Below are 24,573 nucleotides of genomic sequence, written 5' to 3'. Positions count from 1 at the left end.
CCAGGTAATGCTCCTTGATACCTACCCAAATGAAATGAAAACTCATGTCCACAGAAAATTGGTATGTTATGTTCATAGCAGTTTTATTTACAATTGATATACTTGGAAGGAACCAAGTTCACGAATGGGTAAACTGGTACATTCAAACAATTAAATAATATTCAGCATTAAAAAGCAATAAACTATCAAGTCATGAACAGATGTGGAGAAAACATAAATGCATATTACTAAGTAAAGAAGCCAGTCTGAAAAGGTTACATGCTGTTTATTTCAACCATATGACGTTCTGGAAGTGGCAAAAGTATTCATACAGTAAAAAAGATCAGTGGTTGTCAGGGTTTAGGGGAAGGGAGGGAGGATGAAAGGAGAACAGAAAATCTTTAGGGAAGTAAAAAATTCTTTCTATGATCCCGCAATGGTGGATACATACCATTATGTTTGTCAAAACCCACAGAATGTACATTACCAAGAGTGGACCCCAATGTAAACTATGGACTTTGGATGATACTGATTCATCAATGGGGTTCACCAATTGTAAGAAATGTGTCACTGTAGTGTGGGATGTTGATGGTGGAGAAGACTGTGCCTGTGGAGTGGTAGAGGGTGTGTGGGAAACCTTTGCTAATTTTTTCTGTGACTCTGAAGCTTCTCTAAAACCTGAAGTTTATTAATTTAAACAAGGAAAGGGAATTCAGGGAGAAGGAGTGGAATACAAAAGAAAGGGTACAAGGGAGAAAATGGGCTGATGATAACATTTTGAAGAGAGAATGACTAGGATTTTTCTAAAATTAAAGGAAAATATAGTGCTATGATACATAGTGTTGTCCTGAGGAATCATGTTTTGGAAGCTTGGCATCCAGAGTGGTCAAGGTTTGGAAACTTTAAGGTAGGGACTAGTGAAAGGTCCTTGGGTTATTGGGGGTGCTGTCCTAACAAGATATTAGGGTGGCTCCCTTGAAGTCCCTGAGTTAATTCGCCAAAGAGCAAGTTGTTATAAACCCTGAAGACTGACTCCGAAACTGCTCTCCTATCTTGCAAGGTGACCTCTCGTTTCCACGTGTTCTCCTACTGCAATACCATCTACTATTAGGGTCTTGCTAGAGGCCAAACCAATGGGGTCACTTGATTTTGGATTTTTACTCCCCAAAATGGTGAGTTAAGTGAACCTACTTTAAAGAAATAAGTTAACCTGCCTCAGATATTTTGTTATAGCACAAGAAAGTGGACTAATGTGTATATACTTTGAGGTTGAATGTTGTGGCAAAAAATGAGTAGAAATATACAAATATAAATCAACATGTAGATAGCTCACAGTGAAATAACAATGTATCCAGGATTAAAAAAAATGAAAGGACTAAAGAGAGAAATCAAGATACTTATAAAGGAATTGAATTAGAATGAAAGCAGTTATCAACATTTTTTACTAGGAGAGATTCAAAGGATAACAAAAACTGTGTGTGTGTGTGTGTGTGTGTGTGTGTGTGTGTGTGTAGGAGGTATTGCAGGACCAGCACACGTCCTGACACAGGGACAGGATGATTGGGAAGAGGTTTAATAGTGAAATGATGAGCTCAACTTTGGATGAGCTCAATGTAAGAAATAGAGCAGAACAAGAAAACAAAGGCATTGAGAAAAGTCAGATATGGTCTGGAGCCAACATGGAGTAGTGGTCACATGGCCAGCTCTGGGACTTGTTGCATATCAGCAGGTTATTAGTGCTAATGACGGTGTCTGGTTGTATTTGTGCTCTGAATAATCACAGGCCCTTGGCTCTTTCACCTGAATTCTTAGCATTCAAGCCTGAATGCTTGTGATTTGGTAAAAACTCAAATAAAATGATTGAACAGTTTTGCATTCAGTATATGAAATGAGAAGTCAAAAAGGGGCAGCATTTGATGTTGGAGAATTACAGTGGTTCTAGACTTTGGAGACTACCTTGTAGCTAGCAGGTTCTGACTTAGCTTCATGTAGCTTATGAAGTCCCAAGTGGACTCTTCCTTTTCTTTTCTTTTTTTTTTTTTTTAAACACAGGGGAACCTGTCACCTATAAGGCTTGATGTCCACGACTCTTCCCCCATCTATCCTGGTGTGTTGCTGTTCCTGAATTCCCTGCCTGTCTCAATGGGTACGACTCTTCCCCTGGTGGCCTGAGCTAGAACAATCAGTCACCCGTTTCTTCTTTGACTTCACAGGCACACTCCCTCACTCGGCCCAGTCTATTCCAGGCATGGAGTTTTCATCCCTGGGCCTCTCCTCTTGCTGCCAGTCTCTGCCTAGTCTCTCTGTCTCTTTTCCTGCACCAATGGCAGGAGATTCCTCCCTGGTCCTTCTGCTCTTCTCCCTCTGAATTTGATTTCCCCCTTCCTCTTTCACTCTCACTTAATCTATCAGTAAGACCTTTTGGCTCTCTTTAAATATATTCCCAAACTGACCACCACGACAGCCATGCTCACAGTCATAGAGGACTTTGCCTTTCATTCTGCCACAGTAGTAGTCTCATTCTTGCTTCTGGAGGCTTCTCCATCTCAGCCTGACTGATCAGGTGATTTCAGTTCTCTGCCTTATGCAGAATCTTTCAGGAGCTTCTCATTGCATTTAGAATAAAATTCAGAGTATTTTCTTATGGTCTTCAAAGTCCCATACCATCTGGCCCTGTTGCCTTCCTGACATCCTTTCCTCCATGGTCCCTTACTCACAGCATGAGAACACCCTGACCTCTTGCTTTTGCTCCGATGCAATTCCATGCCAGGAGCCTTCTTGGTCCCTTGCCTGTCAGCTACCCCAGACCTCTGCAGGGCTTGCTACCTTCTGGAACACAAAGCGTTTCCTCCACTATCACTTTCTCAGAGAGGCCTTTTCTGACCATCCAATTTAAAACAGTTCTCCCTAATCTCTATTACTCAATCTTGCTGTATTTTTGTATTCCTGACACTTATCGCTGATATTGTCCTGTTAATTTATTAATTTTCTTGTTTATTGTCATCTCCTCCCCTAGAATGAAAATGTCATGAAGTCAGGAATTTTAACTTGTATTCTGCAAACACTGCCTGGGTTTACATACTGGATTTTCAATAAATATTGAAGGAGTAAATGAATGGTGTTATTAAATTGACCTCCCCAGAGTGAAGTTCTGGGCATGTCACATCCTAGTAAATGTTTTTCATTGCCCTTCAAGATCCTTGAAAATCCGCCCCCTTACTTCCTTTATATTCTTATCTTGTATGATGTCTCCTCTATCACTTGTAATCTCCCAAAGTGGTCTATATTGTTGTCTAAATTCTCTCTGCTTTTTCTCATCTCTGGGATTCTGCTTACATCAGTTTCTCTAACTAGCAAGCCATTCTCCTATCTCCAGTTCTTCAAATAAAACAGTTTACTGTCTCCTACTCTGCAAGGGTAATGTTTTACCATATTTCCCTGGCTGGGGAAGCTATCATTTTGCTTTGAATTTTCTTGAGATTTTGTATCTCTTTTATGCTCTTATAGCATTGCATCATTCATATGTTAGAGTCATTAACAATATCCTCAGTATCTAGTACTTGTGAATAGTAGGCACTCAATAAATATTTGTTAAATGGATGAATATTACAGTTTTGCTTTCTTTTTAAGCTATAAATGTCAGAGAAGGGTGTGTGTTTTATTTATCTGTGTCACGTTCATAGTACCTAATATATTTGTCAAATGAGTGAATGAAGGAAAACCATTTTTCCCAATTTCAGGGTACAGTTCAATTCAAATAACTAATATATCTTCCTATTACATAGAACATTCCATGACATTCCTCATCTCTTTGGGCACATTGCTTTCTTTGTATCCTTATGAACTCTGTGTTCAGAATAACAATACTAGCATTTGGTGTTTGGGATAGGCAGAATTCTAAGACATCTTCCAAGATTCATTCCCAGCCTCTAGTATACCCATGTTTTCTCAGTTAGTCAAAACATGAATCTAGATACTGCTGTGTAGAGGTTTTGCAGATATATGTAAAATACTTATCAATTGGTCTTAGGATAGGGAGACTGTTCAGATGGACTGGACTTAATCACTTGAGCCCTATAAAAGTGGAGTGCTTCTTCTGGTCACAAGGAAAAAAAATTCAGAGATTTGCAGCATGAGGGTATTATAGGATAAGAATTCTCTGTTGCCGACTTTGATGATGGAAGAAGTGTTACGGGGCGCAACTTGAGAACAAACCAATCACCACTGAGAAGTCCAAATTTGAGAGTCTTTATTAAACTTGCCTGCTGACTATCTCACACAATGCCCCAAAAATGGCTATTGGGAGAACAACCCTGACCATAGGGTTGCAGGGGTTTTTAATTCTATAAATCAGTATATCAATTATAAGTGTCTGTTGCTATGATTCAAAATTACAAACTGACATCATGGGATCTGAAATCATTAGCAGAGGTAGAAGTGGTTCAAAATGACCTCACTTAGGTACAAACTAAAGAATGGTTACTAACATTTAAACAATCACTGTTGACATCACTATTAACATGGTACATTGTTTAGGAAACTAGGAATCAAAAAGAGAACAATTTTTCATTATAAAAGAATTGCCATTTTGTCATTTTGTATTGCCAACAAGTCATGCTAAGCAACTGTTGGCAGGTATGGACACTGGACATTCCCATGGGAGAAGCATTTCCTATATAACATGGAGTCTCAAGGTAAAATGGAGTCTATTTAGTCATTGCCCATATAGCCTGGTCTGTAACATTTCCATGGAGTCAAATATGTCAACCTGTCACAGAAGACTATATAATAAAGAACTAGGGACAACTTCTGTATGACAGCTAGCAAGGAAACCAGAACCTCCATGTTATAACTGTAAGGAATTAAATACTACCACAACCGTGGGAGCTTAGAAACAGATTCTATTTAGCTCAGATGAGAACCACAGCCCTAGTCAATACCTGGATGTCAGCCTGATCAGACCTTGAGCTGAGATCCCAACCATGCCATGCCCATACTTCTGATCTAGGAAAATCTTGTGATAAAAATTGTTGCTATTTGAAGCCGTTCAGTGTGGTAATTAAATAGCAGTAGGACACTGATACAGTGAAGCTAATGAAAAAAAGAGAAACAAACTTCCTGTAAGGATTGGAACAATGAGAAAGCCAGGGAAAAGCCCCAAGTTTTGTATCCCAATCTTATGACTCAAGATCTCCCTGCTTCAAGCTCCAGAATGATTATAGGTCTTCATTCTGCCCCAGCCCCTTCAGGTATCCTGTAGAAAAGAGGACTCAGGCTTGATTCTGAATGAATGTGTTCTTTTTTCCTTTTAGGCTTATAACAGAGGCACATGCTCTTTTTTTCATGGATCCCTCCTCTAATAAGTGTACCGACCTGAAACAATTGACCTTAAAAAATAAAAATAAGTAACCAGCCCCCAGAGCCCTAGCAGGCAGTATTAGCATTCTCCAGTCTCCCTTGGTTGTGTCCTGGGAGTCTCAGAGAAATGAATCTTATTATTAGTCTGCTGCCAGTGACTGCTCCTGACAGTTCCCTCCTCCCACTGCAGCTGCTGGGCAGGCACAGGTGTCAGGAAGCTGATGGCTCTGTATGTACAGAGGGGGAGGGGAAGACCCACTGAGCCATCAGCCTCAGGCCCTGTGCAGGCTCCTGGGAATTCTGACTCCCATTGGGGGCTCCCACCCATCAGGGCATCCTCCAAATCTGTGTTCCCAGGACTTTCTTGGACAGATGTCTCAGGTAAAGTGTAAGATTTGCCACTTGGAGTTCTTCTGTCTCCTTTTCATTGTGAGATGGATCTTCTATACAGAGGCATGCGTATGACATATATGCATAATTTTTTTTTTTTTTTGGTGCTGGAGATTGAACCCAGGGCCTTGTGCTTGCAAGGCAAGCACTCTACCAACTGAGCTATATCCCCAGCCCTATATATATAATTTTTAAAATTGTAAAGCACACATCTGTGTATAAAGTAATTATAAAACAAACATTGCCAGCACCCAGAAGTTCCCTCATTACCCTTTCCAAAATGCAATCCTTTTCTTCTCTCCACTGGGAGATAATCACTACTCTGAATGAAGTTCATGAAAATTATTTTCTTGGCCTCTTAAAAAAAAATTCCCTTAGTTTTAATACTTCTGAATGCCTCCCTAAATAAGAATAGTTTAGTCTTGTCTGTTTGCAAACATTATGGAAATGGGAAGTGTAAATTTTTTTTTGCATTTTGCTTCTTTACTCAATATTATTTTTCAAATTCATTCATATAGTAACTAGTTTAATTTTGTTGTGATTACTATTTTATTTTCTGAATATAACACAGTTTATTTATTCTTATCAAGATGTATATTTAATTTAGGTTGTTTTTGGCATCTGACTATTGAAACCACATTGCTGTGAACATTTTTGTATATAAGCACCTGTGAAGAAATTTACTGGAATATATACTGAAGCCCGTATTGGATGGACATAACATATGTGCGTCTTCAAGCTTAGTATATAATGTCAAACTGCTTTCCTCATTGAACCCAAGAATATTCCTAAAATTGGAGGATAAAATTTCCTAATTCTTCATGTTTTTGCCATCTCTTAGTGTATTAATTTTCTATTGCTGCCTAACAAATTTCCACAAACTTGGTGGTTTAAAAGAATTTGAATTCATTATTTTACTATTTGCATGGGATATTGTCTGGGTGTAGTTTAACAGGGTCCTTGCTTGTTATCACAAGGCTACATTCAGGATGTTGGCCTGTTCTGGGGTCCTATCTGAGACTCAGGACGCTCTTTTAAGCTCACATGACTACTGGTGAAAACCATTTCATTGTAGCTCTGGGAATGAGGAAGGCCACATCTTCAAGACCAAGAGGAGCTTACCTCTCTGGCACTTGACCTTCTTCTAAAGGTGACTTTGATTCATTAGCCCCACCCCCCAGTATAAGCATCCTTTTGATTAACTAAAAGTCAATGGATTACTAATCTAATCATAGGATTTGATGTTCTATTCACAGGTTCTGCTCACACTCAAGGGGAAGGGATAATACAGGATGTGTATATGAGGGGGTGAGGAGTCTTAGAGATCACCTTAGAATTCTGCTAATCACCCTTGGTATTGTCAGTTTGATTTTCAATTATTAGATTGTTTAATTTTTGAGTGTCTGGAGGCTGGCAATTTTTTCTTACATTCATTGGTGACTCATACTTCCTGAGGCATTTTTTCATATGCTCATTGTTTGCAGATATTTTTCTGACCTGGTTGAGCAATACTTTTTAATAATGAAATAGTATCATAGATAGCATTTATTGAGTGTTTATTCTTTGTCAGCCATTTACATGCATTACCTCTTTTAATATACTTGAAACACTTTGAGTAGATACTATTGATTTCTCCATTTCACAGATGAGGAAATTGATGTTCAGAAGAGTTATGCCACCTAAGAAGGTTGAAGAGTAGGGAGGTCACTGATTTGGTCTTTGAACCACCTCTGTTGGACTCAGAGCTCATGTACTTAAACACCAAGAAAACCCAGCATACTGATTCAAGGTCAAGAAGATTTGTTCCTTGCCATAATAGACAGGCAAGTGGTTTCTTATTTCTTTTATAATGAATATATTGCTTTAATGGATAAAAGAGTGACCTTTGTGCTTTCCAGGTTCAACCTGATCTCTTCCTTCTAGCACTGAGACTTAGCCAGCTGCTTTTAAGCTTTCCAATCCATCCAGTACACAGCTGTTACCTTAGTCATTATGTTTGCGTTCATCACATTGGACCCTGCCCAAGTCCCATGGAATAAATTGGGCCTCTAGCATCTATGTCCTTTCTCAATTTGATCCTAAATGCCTTTCCATTCTCATCTCCCACACTTTCTTCTCTTGTGCTTTGATATCAATAGAATGAGACATAGCCTTGTGCTGTACTTAAACCTGTGACCCTAACTATAAGCTACTCCCCTGATGGCTTCCCTCACCCTGAATTCTACTAATCTTTTCAGACTCCTCTCAATTCATATCTTCTAAATCTATCATTCCTTATACCCTCTCTTCTGTAGAGATCTTTTCCTCCATCTTCTAAGTTCTTATAGAAAGATCATTTTTTTTCATTTGACACCTGGCTAGAGATTCTTCAGTATAATGCTCCTTAATTTTTTCACAATCTTAATAAAATTACTAGCTCATTGCTAGTTGTTACATCCCCTGATTTTCTTTAAATTCTTATCTTTACTTGCATTTTGTAGCATTTTTGCCTGGTATGCAAGGAATAACTCTTGAGATTTTCTTCTCTAGTGTTTATCTTTATCTACTAGTTTTCTTTTTACTTTGGACCATCCTCTTCATCTACTCCCTAAATATCTATTTTTTTACATTCTACCTTCAACTCTCTTTCCCCCTTAATATCTATGTGTCATAGCTCTTACTTTGTTGCTACTTTATTAGATTCTTTCTTGCATTGGACTGTTATCTTCCTGAAGTTAAGTATAGTGTCTGGGCTTAACCCAGAGACTTGCAGAATGCATTCCTGAAGAAGGGGGACCTTGCTTGTATGACTTGTGAATTCCCATAGTTGCTCTGATATTGTAGTGCATGAAGAAGATGCTCACGAAGAGAGGAAGGTAGAGCTGATGTTCATGGCTAGCTTACACAAGATTCATAATTACAGAATGAGGATGGAAGTACAGTGCTTTTTGAAGAAGGTCCTTTTGTGAATTTATCCTTTTTCCCCCTTTTTTGTCTTGGGGTGTATCTATACAGGGATATTATAAATATAAGTTTAGAAAACTCTCATGCCTTTGGGACAATGTATGCTTTTCAGATTCCCTCAGATTTATTTTCGTTCATTGCTTCTAAGATAACTAAAGTTGTATTCCTAATTGGCTCCCAGTACCAGACATGGAAAGTTAAATCAGAAAACTCATATTTGAACATGAATTTTTCTGTCTTCAGAATGTTTCCACACCTTTCATTTGGACATCATTAGAAGACAACTGTATAAATTAATTTAATGAAAGTAGTTCTTTGTTTTTTGTTTGTCTGTTTTTTGTTTTCACCATAAATTTGTAGGTTTATTTAAGGATTGTCATTATGTTTCACTAATGAAAGTAGTTCTTAATCTGGGAATTGTCCAGAGTGCTGGAGGAGTGAGGGAGAACAACTACTGTATCACTAACTTTAGGGACATTGACATAGCTTTTATTTCCACTGGAAGGTGGGGGAATGGAGACCCTGAAAAACATAATTATGTTTTTTCTTGTTTATTCTGTGAGTGAATGAATTCAATTCAGACCCTCTTACCCCAAGTCCACATGTCATCTTGCCTGGCTAAAGAAACTGTTGAAGCCTGCAGCTCAGTGGAATATGGTTTTCCTGCCCATGTGTCTTCTGCAAGTTTTGTCTTTTTCTGAAAGAAAAATATAGACAATCACCAAGAATAATGTTTGAAGCAGCATGTAGTTTTTTCTTTCAAGTTCTTTCATACTGAATGGTCCAGGTTCCAGGAAGAATTTTTCCAGTAATGATTTCAGAACTCATCCAGGCTTGGCATGACCCAAGCAACTGGACTAGTTCTACAGATCCTAGGGTCTCTGACTGATGACATATTTTTTTGTGAGCTAAAGAGTGGGATGGCATAAGAAGTATATCGTCCCCTACTCAACTCAAGCACTTGTTTTCTCTGTGTGCTGGGGCCCCAGCTGCCTGGGTCTCCACCCCTATCCTGCTAACTTTCCTCTGAGCAAAGCAAAGGTTAACTGAGATCACACAGCCAGGTGGATGCCTGGATTCGCTTTCCCTGGGGCTAATTATGGAACTACATTAGATAAAAGTCAACATATGTTGTAAAAGGCACTGTGTATCATTGCTTGACAGTTTCTAACAATGTGCTCATGTAACAGCTGTCAAAGGCAGTGCTAGAAAATGAGTAATATGTTGATTTATGTATATCAGATCTGTCCTTGCGCTCTGTGGTGGAGCAGACCGGCAAGCTCTGCTCTGTGGGTGGAGACTCAGGGAGGGGCAGCCAAGGAAGGAAGGAAATTCCCTCATCTTCAGAAGCGTCTGGAAGGGGTAGCTGAAGCCTGTAGCAGATGCTACTTTCTAAAGTCCTTTGGAGAAAATTTGCCTGGAGGACATCTGTTCTTTATCTACAATAGAGGGAAGAGTCCACAGAAGAGTAAAATCCACATCTCCTGAGGCGATTGGGACTGCTAAAGTACTTGCCCGTTTCTTGGCCTCTGGATGGGGTCATACCACAGAGAAGCAGTTCAGTTCTACAGGGACAAGGGAAAGGGTTTCTCTTGAAGTATCTGGTTTAGATTGTCTTTATATTGAGGGCACTTAAAAATTAGCCAATTAAAAATATTTAGGTGATGAAGTTTTGTATATTAAATTTTTATAGCAGCATAAACTGTGAAAGGATTACCACAAATTAATTAACTCATCCTTTACCACTCATGCTGTACCTTAAAATACTCAGAACTTGGTCATATTACTGTGAGTTTGTACTTGTGACTAATACCTCCTCATTTTTGCCATACTCCAGTCTTTAGCTTCCACCATTCCACTCTGAGCTTCTCTGTGATTTCAACATTTTTAGATTTCACCCGTTGGTAAGATCATACGGTATTTGCCCTTTAGTGCCTGGCTTAGTTCAGTTAGCACAATGTCCTTCAGGTTCCACCAAGTTGTTGCAAGCAGGATTTCCTTGTTTATAAAGGCTGCATAGCATTCGTGCATGCATACACACATACGCGCGCGCGCGCGCACACACACACACACACACACACACACACACACACACACACACATCTATTCATCCATTGATAGGACCCAGGTTGATTCCATATCTTGGCTGTTGTAAATAATGCTGCAATGAATGTGAGAGTGTAGATAGCTTTTGAATACTGATTTCATTTACCTTGTATATACAGAGAAGCAGGACTTTTGGATCACGTGGTATAATTTCTTGAGAACTGTTTTCCATTAGGACTGGGTCAGTCTACATTCCCACCACCTATGTGCAAGGATTCTCTTTTATGAACATCCTCTCCAATCCTTGTTATCTTTTAGTCATTTTGTTAATAGTCATTCTAACAGACATGATATCTCATTGTGGATTTTTAATGACCAATTTCAACTTTCTTGTTTGTTTGTATCATTCTATTTTTAAAGCACATTAAAAAACAAAAATCAAATACAATTTCTCTTGCATTTAAAAATTTCTCTCCCTTTCTATGTTGTTTTCATTTGAACCTATGTAAGGGGCCCCCGGACTCCTAGAGGATCTGATCATCACATAACAAGGTCACTTTGGTGCTATTTTGGAACTTCATCACCAGTTTATCACCATCATCCAAGTTCTGCCCTCTTTGTCCTTATTATTTGTACCTTTCCCACACTATTTATTCAATTATGGTTTTTCCCTTCTCTTTAAAAGTTCAAAAGTGACTTAGTAAGAGCATTAGGTTAAAGTACAAAGCCAGTCTCTCAATACTAATCACAATTCCAAACTTGAAATAATTACCATTAAACTTGTAGTTTATAGGGAATCTTTCACTAATAAAAATAAATAAATAATCTCATATACTTATTGATACTTCCTTGGACAAAAATAGAAACTCCTCACTTGCTTTTATAGTGTCCAGGACAGCATCCCTGCAGTGAGATGGAATATTCATTGCAAGACACACTTACCTTTGGTTTAAGGTGGGACCATGATTGAGGAAGTGGCCTAGGGGGTGGTACTTAGAGGGAAGGAGCAGAGAGAACATCCTTCATTATCTTGAAGGTGTTTTACTTTCTTTCAGATGTGCACTGATTGTGGTGAGGAAGGTGTGTACTTATTCCTCTGCATTTTGTACTCACTGTGCTGGCTGGCAAGCACTGTGGTAGCTGTCAGCGCCATCCTTCCCTTGCCCAGGCCCTTGCCCTGCTACCAAGGATCATGTCTCTATTAGATAAATGTATCGCCAAGTCTAGATTTGCTGAGCTCGCAGGAGTCTTTCAAGTCATAAGCAGACACAACCAAATTCCCACAATAGAATCAATTTCTAGTAATCTAGTTGATGGAGAAACTCTCTTGCAAACCACTACTCTGATAATTAAGATGTGGTAGGGACAGTTGATTGCACATGGAGTGAATGAAAACTTTGTGGGCATGGCACATTTATTAGGCCAAGGATTTAGAAAGAAGGTTCTCAGTAGACCCAAGGGTAATTACTGTAGCTAATTCATAACTATAATCTGCAAAAGCAGGTGTCTTCTGTCCAGAGCTAAGTGATGAAGCAAATAGTAGTGAGCCAGTCACTCTGGAATCCATCTGAGCTTTCAGTCAGTGATCTCTATTTTCTCCTGGAAGACAGCATTCCTGTGGGATAGCTGCCTCTTTATCAACACAACTGCTTCCAATGAGTAGAGAACTTGGTTTATAGGTTGGTATGAAGAAAATCTTAGCTAAACATGAAAGAATTTCAAGAGCAGTTGGGAAGATTTGACTCTACCAGTCTTTTAAAGCATGTGTCTTTCTTTGCTGGTGTTCAGCAAAATAGTCTAAATAAAAAGGTTCTACTATTTTAAGACAGAAAGATAGTATGGGATGATGAAAGATATGGAATTTAGAAGCAAAGAGCTAAGAGTACTGGATTATTAGCTGTGCGATTCCAAGAAACTTATTGGACATCTCAGGTTTGGCTCTTTTTCATCTGTATGATGGGAATGATAATCAAAGAAACCTTATGAAAGTTGGTAATGTTGAGAAAGGGGTGCCGTCCGTGCAGCCCTCTTGTATAAACAAGCCATTTTGTGAACGGGACCCCCAGGAAAAGGGCGTGCAAGCACTGAGGATGCCGGCCGCCACAGCAGCGCCTTCGAGGGCCAATAAAGGGTCAAATGGGATGCGCTGGGCCCCGGGCTTATCAAGGCTGTGCAGAGATATCTACCTGAGGAGTGTGCAGCTGTCCGGAGACCCCATCTATCAAGGACAGGGGACCTAGCCCTGACCCCTCTCCCTCATCATTCACTCCTTCCCTCCTCCCTGCTCCCTCCAGGGCCGTTCAGTTTTGGAGGGACCAAACCAAAAGAGGACAAGTATTTAGCTGTGTGAATTTTAACCAATAATGTACAGGTCCTTGTGTATGAATGCTGGAAAAAGCTCTTAAATAGAGCGCTTTCTCGCCACTCGGGGCCGCTCCCTCTCCCCAGCCATTGTATAGGTCTGAGGGGCTGGTTGTGGTCCAGGCTCGAGCTTGCTTTAATAAAACCTCGTTGTGTGATTTGCATTACCGTGTGTTCACTTTGACTCTCCAGGGATTAGTCGGAATGGGACCCTAACAGTAAAAATTAGGTAATTGATATAATAATACTCTTTGAACTAAGTATAAATTTATTTCATCACTTGCAAGGCCCATTTTCCCTGTTTTAACATTTCTAAAATCATTGAATATGAATATATATATGTATATATACATATTTTTTTTCAATGCAGTCATGTTTTCTTTCCTTTTTCCCTGGAAAGTTGTTAAATAGAAGACATGTCTTACGATCAGTGGTTTCTTAGAGATATGAAAATATATAGTTCAATAAAAATAAAATAGTTTTATTGGGCTCTGGAGGTCAGATTTATTATTTTTCACTTGAGTATTTAGAGTCTTCTATTTATGTGGCATAGTTACCATTTATTAAGTGCATCCATTATTTGCAACAAAATTGTGGCTCATGCAAACAGTCTTCTACACAATTTCCATTTCCTCTTAATTATACTTGTTTTCGTAGTTGGAATAATACTTGTCTGTCAACATTCCTGGTTGGTGAGTTGAGACATAGAAATATTGGGGAGTCTGTTGTGTAACAGATGTGCCCCAGGGTTGAGGTCTCTTCATCCTTACAGATGGAGACCAAGAGAAGGATTTTGAATGTATCTGTAGCTTCTGGGCGCTCTGTCTTTCCTATCCCAGCACTTGGATGACAAACTCTTAGAGACACCAAAGAAAGAGCTTTAGAAAGTTTTATTGTTATTAAAAGATAGGATTACTTAGACACCAAAATGCAGTCTGCTTTCTTCTAGATTGATTTTTATTAACTTGAATGCAGACTCTTTTTTTATACTTGATTGTGCCATTTTATTTTCAAATACACACACTGTATTGACAATCTTATTCCCTCATTGAATTTTCTGCAGGTTTTTGTTGTCTTTTATGAGCCTATTCCAGTGAGGGAAAAAAGTTAAATGGAATTTATGGCCATGTATTTACCTGGCTAGGTTGTAACTATTTGTAAAATAAATAAAACTTTTAAGACAACAAAATTGAAGAAGTGTAGATATCATTGGAGTCTTCTCACCTCCCCTTGGGAAGGATAAAAATGCATCTCACTTACAGCATGTCTTTTTCTAAGGCCTCTTCTGGTTTTCCCAAATAACCATTGTCTAAATAGAGTAGCTTGTATGAGATTGTACACTCCATGGGTGGTCCTATAAATATTCATTAGTAAAATGTACATAAAGCACTGATCCATGGGTTTTCTTATTCAAAGATATGGTTGCAGTAATGAAAAGTTCAATTTTGATCTACTGGGTAGAGTCAATGCAGACTTGAAATCCTTATCCTAAATTCCACCTCCTCCCATCCTTTTGGAACTTGAAAAAATATTAACAACTTTGGCCCAGAACGAAGCTGAGAAGACATGAAAATGAAGCAATAAATGCTGTTAGATGCCAAGTTCAGAATTCATCTGCTCCTGTTGAAGGCCTCATGGTGTTTGCAATGCAAATCTCAAAGTCATGCCTTAATCATTACCGCAGGGAGACAATTAGGGTTAAAATATAGATTTCTAGATAACGAGAGCAAATAATAAAGAAATAAATACACAAAACAAAGAGAGCTAATGTGAGTCATTTATAGCAATGCTTTCTTCAAGGAGGCCAGAAGGGTTTTCTGGCCAGAAGATGGATTTTCTAGGTGCAAAAAGACTCCAAGTTTTGGGAAGGTGACTTGGGGATGACCTTTCAGGAACTTCAACTGAGGGCCCCTAAAATCAAGGCAAGTGAGTAGTTTCATATTTTCTGTTTTATACTCTGGTGGTTAAAAATGCAGGCACTCAAATTGATGGGCCCATGTTTAACTCTCATTTTAGACAATTAAATTTCTATGACCTTGAGCAAATAACTAGATCTCATTAAGAACTAGAATTTTAAGTTTCCTTGTCCACATAGTTATTAATTTCATTGGTTTGTTGTACAGATTAAATGAGAGTATATTATAAAACACTTAATGAAAAATCTTAGTTGTTATTAAAGTTACTAGCATGCTAATCACATGGCTTCTCTTTTATTATATACAATGAATACATATGTGTATACACATAAAAGATATAAAAGATATTTTATAAAAAAGGACTTTATGTTAATAAAAGAATAAAGGTCATTTATGTGTATATGTGTGTATTCAGTTCAAAAATATGATATAATTTATGTATTTATGGGTATACATATATGTGTATGTACATGTATGTGTATATATATATTTCTTTTCTGCTAAACATTTTGTGGAAAGAAAGAGCTCTGCTGCTATAAACCAAACCATAACCTTTGAAAAAATGATTGGACTCAATTGTCTCTTATGCTGTTTGACATTATTCTCATAATCTAGAGCCTGATTTATTCTAGAAATTATTATTTTTTCACATTTGACATCTTGGAGTCAAGTGAATTCCCTTTATAATTTAACATTCATCTTGAAAATATCCATTTAAGAATATAATGAAGTTTAGTTTTAATCATTATTAAAGCCATCAATGTAACATACTAACATTTAAAAAAGTAAAAGTCACATCCTGCTATATTGCATTTATCAGTTATTTACATAGACTGATTGAATAAAAAATTGAAATTTGTAACAGATGTCTTCTTATTATCAGATGCCAACTGGAAATAAGGTTGTATTTACATATAAGCTACATATTCATATATCTATATGTGCAAATAAAAGTTATTTATCTTGTAGTTTTAGCTTCCATGCATCCATTCTTAGTCTCTTCACTCCTTACTTCCTATTGGATATCTGCCTTGCACAAGACTTTGTACTATGGAAGATATTTGTATGTGTGTATATGAGAAATAGGGATATTACTTATAAGTAAATATAGAATATGCATACTTATAACAAACGTGCCTATAATTGTCAAAAAATGCAAATTTATTTTTAGATGCTATGGACTCAATTTTCTATTAGATAAAAATAGTTTTTCAAGGCTATCTTGGAAAAACATTTACAAAAATTTTACTTTGTCCACATGCTTAGTTTAGGACACCAGACACTTATTTTGTTAAGAAAGAATAAAATAGGATGAAAATATAAATTTATTTGGAACATATCTGAGTTGATACTACAATTGGGGGTGTAGTTCAGTGGTAGAACACTTGCTTAGCGTACCTGAGGACCTGGGTTTCATTTCCAGTCACCTCACCCTCAAAAATGGAAATATAATGATGTTAATGAAAGTAGGTGCCAACTATTTCAGAGAAATGTATCCATAACAGGGGAGGAGAAGCGGAATTTAGATTTCAGAGCAGTCCAGCTATATCTTTGGGTATTTTCATACATGGGGATATTTTTAAAAATTCTGATGCCTGGACCCACAGCTCAGACTATTTAAATTGGACAGTCTGGGCATGGATTCTAGGTGTCAGCAATTAAAAATCTGCAGAGGTAATTACAGTATGCAGCTATGGAGGACAATGAATGAATCATCAGTGATCCCATGGTTGGGGCATATTCCATGCTGGAGTTAGGCCCACATGCACACTATTTTTGCAAGGAGCTGGCAAGTTCTACAAGGAATTTCGGTGTCATGGGAGGTTAGTTGGGTTATAATTGGCTCTAATTGGCTCTCCCAGTTGCTGAAACATCCTCTGCCTACAGCCAAGTGACACTCCAAAAGGGGAGCAATGTGCTCCGACCTTTGAAAACATCAAAGGATTCACTTCCAACGTGGCTCTTACAGCCCAGTGCCCTGTAGCTCAGCAGGGCTGGGGCCAAGCCCAGAAAAGCTGATGGAAAACAGGCTTTTTAAAAAAATCTTTCTCCCTGGATCAGCAGTACTAGCTGACTGAGGCAGAAAAAGAGGCAGAACCCTGTCTTCTAAGTCGGCATCTACAACTCTCTGCTAGTATCTCCAGGGTTGCTCATTCTCCTCATGATAGTGAAGAGAAAATTTACACATTTGTATTTTAGTGTGAATGAGTAACACTTCATACATGAAGGTGTTTAATAATTAGTCTTTAGCAATTAACATAGTTTATAAGGCATGATTTTTACCCATGTATCCAATTTCATCTTTTACAATTTCATGTACCAAATATATGAAATGTGTTTTCTTTCCTTGAATAACCCAAGTATTGCTCTCTCTTTTTCTCTCTTCTCTAGACAGTTAGTTCAGCTCAGTGTGAACAGGGTTCCTTGTATCCCCATCTAACACAATACTTCCCCCACACTAGGTCTTCAAATATTTGGTAAATCAGTAGAAAAATATATAATGGCATAGTAATGAGTTATTGCCTTCAGTTTCAAAAGTCTTCAAATCCAAGTCAGAATTAAAAGACAGATTTTGAGATTATAATTGCAAATTGGTTACATGAGTTAACCCTGGTCTATTGTGAATCTTTGTTCTAGATTCTTGGTATGTTAAATGTGAAGTGTCCATAAAGCTTTTATTCACTGAGTCTGCAGTCAGCTGTCCTTGAAACATCTTAGTGATCAGAGTGGGATTTAGCAAGTGACTTTCTCCATCAACCAGATTGGTAGAAATTGATTCTGTTATGGACTGTGCCTGATTATAACTTGGAAGCCTCCTTGAGAGCTCAACAAATCCAGTCAGAGGGAAGGACACAGCTTGCTCACATGTACTGGTGACCCAGAGTGGCCAGAGGTGAGAGGTACCACAGGTCAGTGGTATATGTCTGAAGCAAAGTGCCAAAGATTAAAGAGAAAAGCATGCTGTGTTAGAATCAAGATTATGGGGACAAACTAAGGATGGACTAAAATAAGAAAAGAGTCCGGTGAAGCGGTAAACAAATGGAGAAGCTTGAGGATTGCTACTGCCCAAAGCAGCCTAGTGTACCAAAATCATTAAATGGAACTCATTATTGCATAGTGGGCAGGAGCACTGAATTTGGGTTTGGATGGACTTCTTCAAATCCCACTTCTGCCATATATTAATTATGGGTTCTTGGACAGAGTTTCACCTCCTGAAGTTGTCTGAAATTTGGGGATATGTTGCTTGATGCTGCAACTACAATTCAAACTGAACTGCAAAGACCTACAACATCAGAGGACATGAAACCCCCATTTTGGGTGGGCTCAGATGCAGGGAATCAGGAGCTTTGAGCCCTGCGTGGCCATCTTCTTGGATCTGCCCCATTTACCCCATTTTGCATTTGCAAGATGGTAACCAGCATTGACTGGGGACAATGTGCTCCTTTTCTCTCAACCAGTGAGAGAAGGGGAATGGCTTCTATTCTCAGATTTCTTGAGCAGCTCTCCTCTCGAGTGTTGTTACTTCAAGGTGGCTGAAATCAGTGATACTAGTTTCCTATTGCTGCTGTAACAAAGTACAAGAAACTGTGTGGCTTAGAACAAGAGAAATCCATTGTCTCACAGTTCTGGAGACCAGAAGTCTGGAATCAAGTTATTGACAGGACTACACTCCCTCTAAAAGCTCTGGGGAAGAATGTTACAGTCCTCTCTCCTAGCTCCTGATAATACCTTATTGTGTGTGGCAAAAAATGTTTTTCTTGTGAAGCAAGAAGTTTTCCCTTTTTACAGAGCAGTCATATTGGATTAGGAATGGGATTATATCCTAATTACCTAATTTTGACTTGTTTATCTCTGAAAAGACCATATTTCCAAGGAAGGCCACATTCTGGATTATTGGGAGTTAGGACTACATATCTTTTTTTTGGAGGGTGGCATGGGGGTAAATGAAGACTATACAACTGGTAACTACATCCTATCTCTGGACCAGACAGGGCAGAGGGAGAGATGTGACTGACTGGTTTAAGTTCCCTATGGTGGGATGGATGCCAGGGAGTTGTCCACAGTGCTGACACACTTTACTCCCAGGATACTGGGTGAGGAATTGGGTAACTCAGCACCCAGCAGAGATAAGTTTTCCAGAGCCTGGACAGAGTTTACATATTGGCTGTGTTGCTTGGAGAAAGGTACTTATCTTCTTTAAGCTTTTGCTTGAGGAGTTGTAAAATGGATATGAGGCTGCTTTCTGGAAAGAGTGGTAGTACCATCTTAATGAGATGATGAATGTAAGAATTTCAGCATGGTGGCTGACCCCCTATAAGTGTCTGATAAATGTCATTAGTTGTTGTTCTTGCTATTACTACCATAATATCTTGCTTCTGGCTATGGTTGAAGGGGCTAAGTTAAATTAAAATGAGAGGGTTGTAAGAGAACCAAGGGAAGTGAGAGAATTTGGCCTTAGAGTCTTTGCAATTAAGGCCATGGGAATGGGCACTGGAGGATCTCTGGCAGTCAGCAAAGATATACACCTGAAGTTGTGAAGAATGCTAGGAGAATGAGGACTTTGCCACAGTGTAGTTTTAAAAACCATGAATAGGAATTATTGATCTTGGAATAGGCTGAAAACAAGGAGAGAGGAAGGTTACAGACAAAACTCTGAAGTACATGTGTACTTAGGCAGAAAATGGCTAGAAAGAAAATGGGGATCCAGAAACCCTGATGGTAGTATTTCATTTGACAGAACAGGATGTGAAAAAATACTATAATTTGTGGAAACTCCGAAGGAGTGGGTCTTTTGACACAATCAGCTTACATAACTCCCATAGGGAGCTGGCTCAGTTGTACCTCAGCTTAATGGCATGCAAGGAGTAAAGGAGAAGATGGAGAAAGGAAGCCAGGAGGCAGAGTTGTAGGAGAATAAGGGATGGAGCGGTCAAGTCCAAATCTGAACACCATGTCGAACAATGGATTCTGGGGCAACCTAAAGGGCAGAGGCGGAAACAGGAGATACTTCCTTGACATACTTTTTGGACTACAATGAAATGACTCTAAGTCAGAGCCCAATGTGGAACTCAGTCAGATCGGTGTTCAGAAAAGGTTTTCAGAGTGGGGATCTTTCTTTGGGCACCAAAACTGTGAAAGGTAAAGGAAGCTCCTGCAGCTTTCAAAGGGCATTAGGACAATGTATGGGAATTCTTCCCAGCAGATGTGATTCAACTGGATTATAATGTAGGCATCAGCTATACAGAGAAAGCTGCCATAATTCTGGTGTACAAAGATGGACTAATACAAATGCTCAGAAAACTTCAACTATAGACACACATTTGAAGCTGGGAGTGGAGATGGTGACTCCTTAGAAGAAACATGCTGTATAGAATCTAGGCTTTTATCTGTATTCTGGACCAAGTTCAAGGCTCTGCAAATGTTATAGACAAAAAGGAAAAATTACCTGACCTTTTCATAATATTTCAAATAAATAAAATAAATCCATACTGTAATTATTTAGTGGTTTACTCTTAATTTAAGGGTTTAAGCATCATGCTTTTTTGATGCAGTCTGTGTTTATGATTGTTTTATACTTTCATTGTCTGTTATACCATATTATTCCCTGAGAAAACAGACATCAAGTCTATATCAATATATCTGTACTGTCTAGCAAAGCTTATGACTAAAGATAATTCAGTATTTTTCTTTTGGATAGTGAGAAAATTTAAAAACATTTTTATTAATGGAAACTAGTGTGGGAAGCAGTGATCAGGTATTAATATAGTCATGGTCTGTGGGTGAAGACTGAGAGTCAGGAAAGGATTTGGCATAAAACCCTGGCTTCTGTTCTTCTAGTTGGGAGAAGACGTCTTCTGTTAAACTTTGCTGCAGGTTGGAATCACCTGAACATTAAAACATATGGATGCCTGGATTCCATCTCCAGACTTTCTGATTTAATTTGTGGTATAGCATGCAGCCTCAGCAACATTATTTTCACAAACTCTCCTGATGATTCTAATGTGCAGCAAAGTTTGGGAATAACTGTCTTTAGGGTTTCTTTTGGGAAATTCAAATAAATATCATCATGATTGCAGCATTTAAAACACAAATAATGAAATGTATTATAAATCCATAAGATAGTGACTTTTGAAGCAGTATCATACATAGGATAGCATCAATATTATTATACCCTATAGTATCTATGGTATTGTGTGGTATTGAAAAATCAGTACTGTAAATATGGTACAGAAAGACTAAATAGTCTGAAGTATAATATAACACCCAGTGAATGAAGACTCAGATTGGCAAGGAGGGGAGCTATTATTTAGAAATATTGTCTAGCTATTTTTGAAAATCAACTTAAATTACTGGGATTTTAGGGGGTTTGATAAAACCCTCTTCTATACTGCCCATGTTCAAAATGAGTTGAGAGATGGACACAGAGTCATAAAGATGCAGATTAATACAGTTGTCCCTTGGTATTCATTAGGGATTTGTTCCAGGACCCCCATGGATGCTCCCTTATACAAAATAATGTAACATTTACATATAACCTATGCACATCCTACTGTATACTTTAAATCATGTCTACATTACTAATAATGATATAATAGAATGTAAATTCTATGCAAATAGTTGTAATATTGTATTGTTTAGGGAATAATGACAAGATGAAAGTCTACATCTTTAGTACAGACACAATTTTTTTTTGAACTGGAAGATGTGCAACTGTGTATATGGAAGGCTGACTGTATATTAATTACACTGATCACTGATAAAGATTGAGCAGAGAATGTGGGTCTAGATCTGTTAGAGAAGAAGGCTTGCTAATATTTTACACCTGATTAAGGCATACTTATCCATATTTAGCTCCTGGCAGCACTGAACACTTTGGTTCTTCCCATAGGGCCACCTCCTCTGAAGCTGCAGGGCAGAGGTGCACAGTGGACAGAGAGCTCCTGGAGGGAGGGCAGGCCCAAAGGAGATGGAAGAAGATCTTCCCACTTCCCACCTATATCCATTAGGTAACTTATCTGCATCTTATTACGAAAATCAAATAGAAATAAAACAAAAAACAAATGTGAGGAAGATGGCCCTCCTGCATGGGAGATTGTAAGAATGGGAAAATAAAGTCCCCTCCCCACAAAAGATCCTCTTTTTACCCAGCCACTAATTTTTACATTGACTATAGATTTAAATGTAAGAATAAACTCTTGCAAAAAAAAGAGAAGAATATTCTGATGATTATTTTTCTGCCTTTGGCATGAGGGTGGCCTTTTTTAGCTTTCAAATGGTGGAAAGATCTGATAGAATACATGCTAGTGTCTCTATCTTCTTGTATTTGCTAACATTAGCTTTGTGGCATAATATATGGTCTATTTTAGAGAAGGATCCATGTGCTGCTGAGAAGAAAGTGTATTCACTCTTGGTTGGATGGAATATTCTATAAATGTCCGTTAAGTCTAAATTATTGATTGTGTTGTTGAGATCTATGGTTTCTTTGCTCAATTTTTGTCTGGAAGATCTGTCCAGTGGTGAGAGCGGCGTGTTAAAATCACCTAGTATTATTGTGTTGTGGTCTATTTGGTTTCTGAAATTGAGAAGGATTTGTTTGACATACATAGATGAGCCACTGTTTGGGGCATAGATGTTTATGATTGTTATATCTTGCTGATTTATGCTTCCCTTAAGCAGTATGAAATAACCTTCTTTATCCCTTCTGACTAACTTTGGCTTGAAGTCCACATTATCGGAAATGAGGATGGATACTCCAGCTTTTTTGCTGAGTCCATGTGCATGGTATGTTTTTCCCCATCCTTTCACCTTTAATCTATGGGTATCTTTTTCTATGAGGTGAGTCTCTTGCAGGCAACATATTGTTGGATCTTTCTTTTTAATCCAGTCTGCCAGTCTATGTCTTTTGATTGATGAATTCAGGCCATTAACGTTCAGGGTTATTATAGAGAAATGATTTGGTTTCCCGGTCATTTGGTTCATTTTTAAAATTTTGTTTATTTATTTGTTTGACACAACTTGTTTCCTCCTTTATTTGACAATTCCTTTAGGATAATTCCTCCCTTTGCTGATTTGCTTCTTTGTTTTTCATCTCTTCCTCATGGAATATTTTGTTGAGAATGTTCTGTAATGCTGGCTTTCTTTTTGTAAATTCTTTTAGCTTTGTTTATCATGGAAGGATTTTATTTCATCGTCAAATTTGAAGGTAAGTTTTGCTGGGTATAAGATTCTTGGTTGGCATCCATTTTCTTTCAGGGCTTGAAAAATGTTGTTCCAGGACCTTCTAGCTTTTAGGGTCTGGATTGAAAAATCTGCTGATATGCGTATTGGTTTCCCCCTGAATGTAATTTGGTTCTTTTCTCTCACAGCCTTTAAAATTCTGTCTTTATTTTGTATGTTAGGTATTTTCATTATAATGTGCCTTGGTGTGGGTCTGTTGTAATTTTGTGTATTTGGAGTCCTGTAAGCCTCTTGAACTTGATTTTCCATTTCATTCTTCAGATTTGGGAAATTTTCTGATATTATTTCATTGAATAGGTTGTTCATTCCTTTGGCTTGTTTCTCTAGGCCTTCCTCAATCCCAATAATTCTCAAATTTGGCCTTTTCATGATATCCCATAGTTCTTGTAGATTCTGTTCATGATTTCTTACCATCTTCTCTGTTTGTTCAGCTTTGTTTTCAAGGTTAAATATTTTGTCTTCAATGTCTGAGGTTCTGTCTTCCAGGTGTTCTATCCTATTGGATATGCTTTCTATGGAGTTCTTAATTTGGTTTATTGTTTCCTTCATGTCAAGGATTTCTGTTTGGTTTTTTTTCAATATCTCTAACTCTTTATTGAAATGATCTTTTGCTTCCTGTATTTGCTCTTTTAACTGTCGATTGGTGCGATCAATCAATGCTTGCATTTGCTCTTTCATCTCATCATTCAATGCTTAATGGATTGAAGTTAGAAATAAATGAAAGAGTAAAACACAGAAACTATTCCAACATCTGGAGGTTAAACAATATGCTATTATATGATGAATGGATAACAGAAGATATTAAGAAGGAAATTAAAAAATTCTTAGAGGTAAATGAGAACAAAGAAACATCATATCAAAACCTCTGGGACACTATGAAAGCAGTACTTAGAGGGAAATTTATTTCATGGAGCGCATTTAATAAAAGAAGTAAAACTCAACAAATAAACAACCTAACACTACAGCTCAAAGCCTTAGAAAAAGAAGAACAGAACAGCACCAAAAGTAGTAGAAGACAGGAAATAGTTAAACTCAGAGCTGAAATCAATGAAATTGAAACAAAAGAAACAATACAAAAAATTGACAAAATAAATAGTTGGTTCTTCGAAAAAATAAACAAAATTGATAAACCTTTAGCCACACTAACAAAGAGAAGACGAGAGAAAACCCAAATCACTAAAATTCGGAATGAACAAGGAAATATCACTACAGACAGGATGGAAATACAAAACATAATTAGAAGCTATTTGAAAATCTATACTCCAACAAAATAGAAAATTTCGAAGACATCAACAGGTTTCTAGAGACATATGAATTGCCTAAACTGAATGAGGAGGACATA

Source organism: Sciurus vulgaris (assembly GCF_902686455.1).
Source record: "Sciurus vulgaris genome assembly, chromosome: 11".
In the NCBI taxonomy this organism is placed as follows: Eukaryota; Metazoa; Chordata; class Mammalia; order Rodentia; family Sciuridae; genus Sciurus; species Sciurus vulgaris.
The sequence above is the reverse complement of the archived record's forward strand: the minus strand, read 5'-3'. Positions refer to the sequence as shown.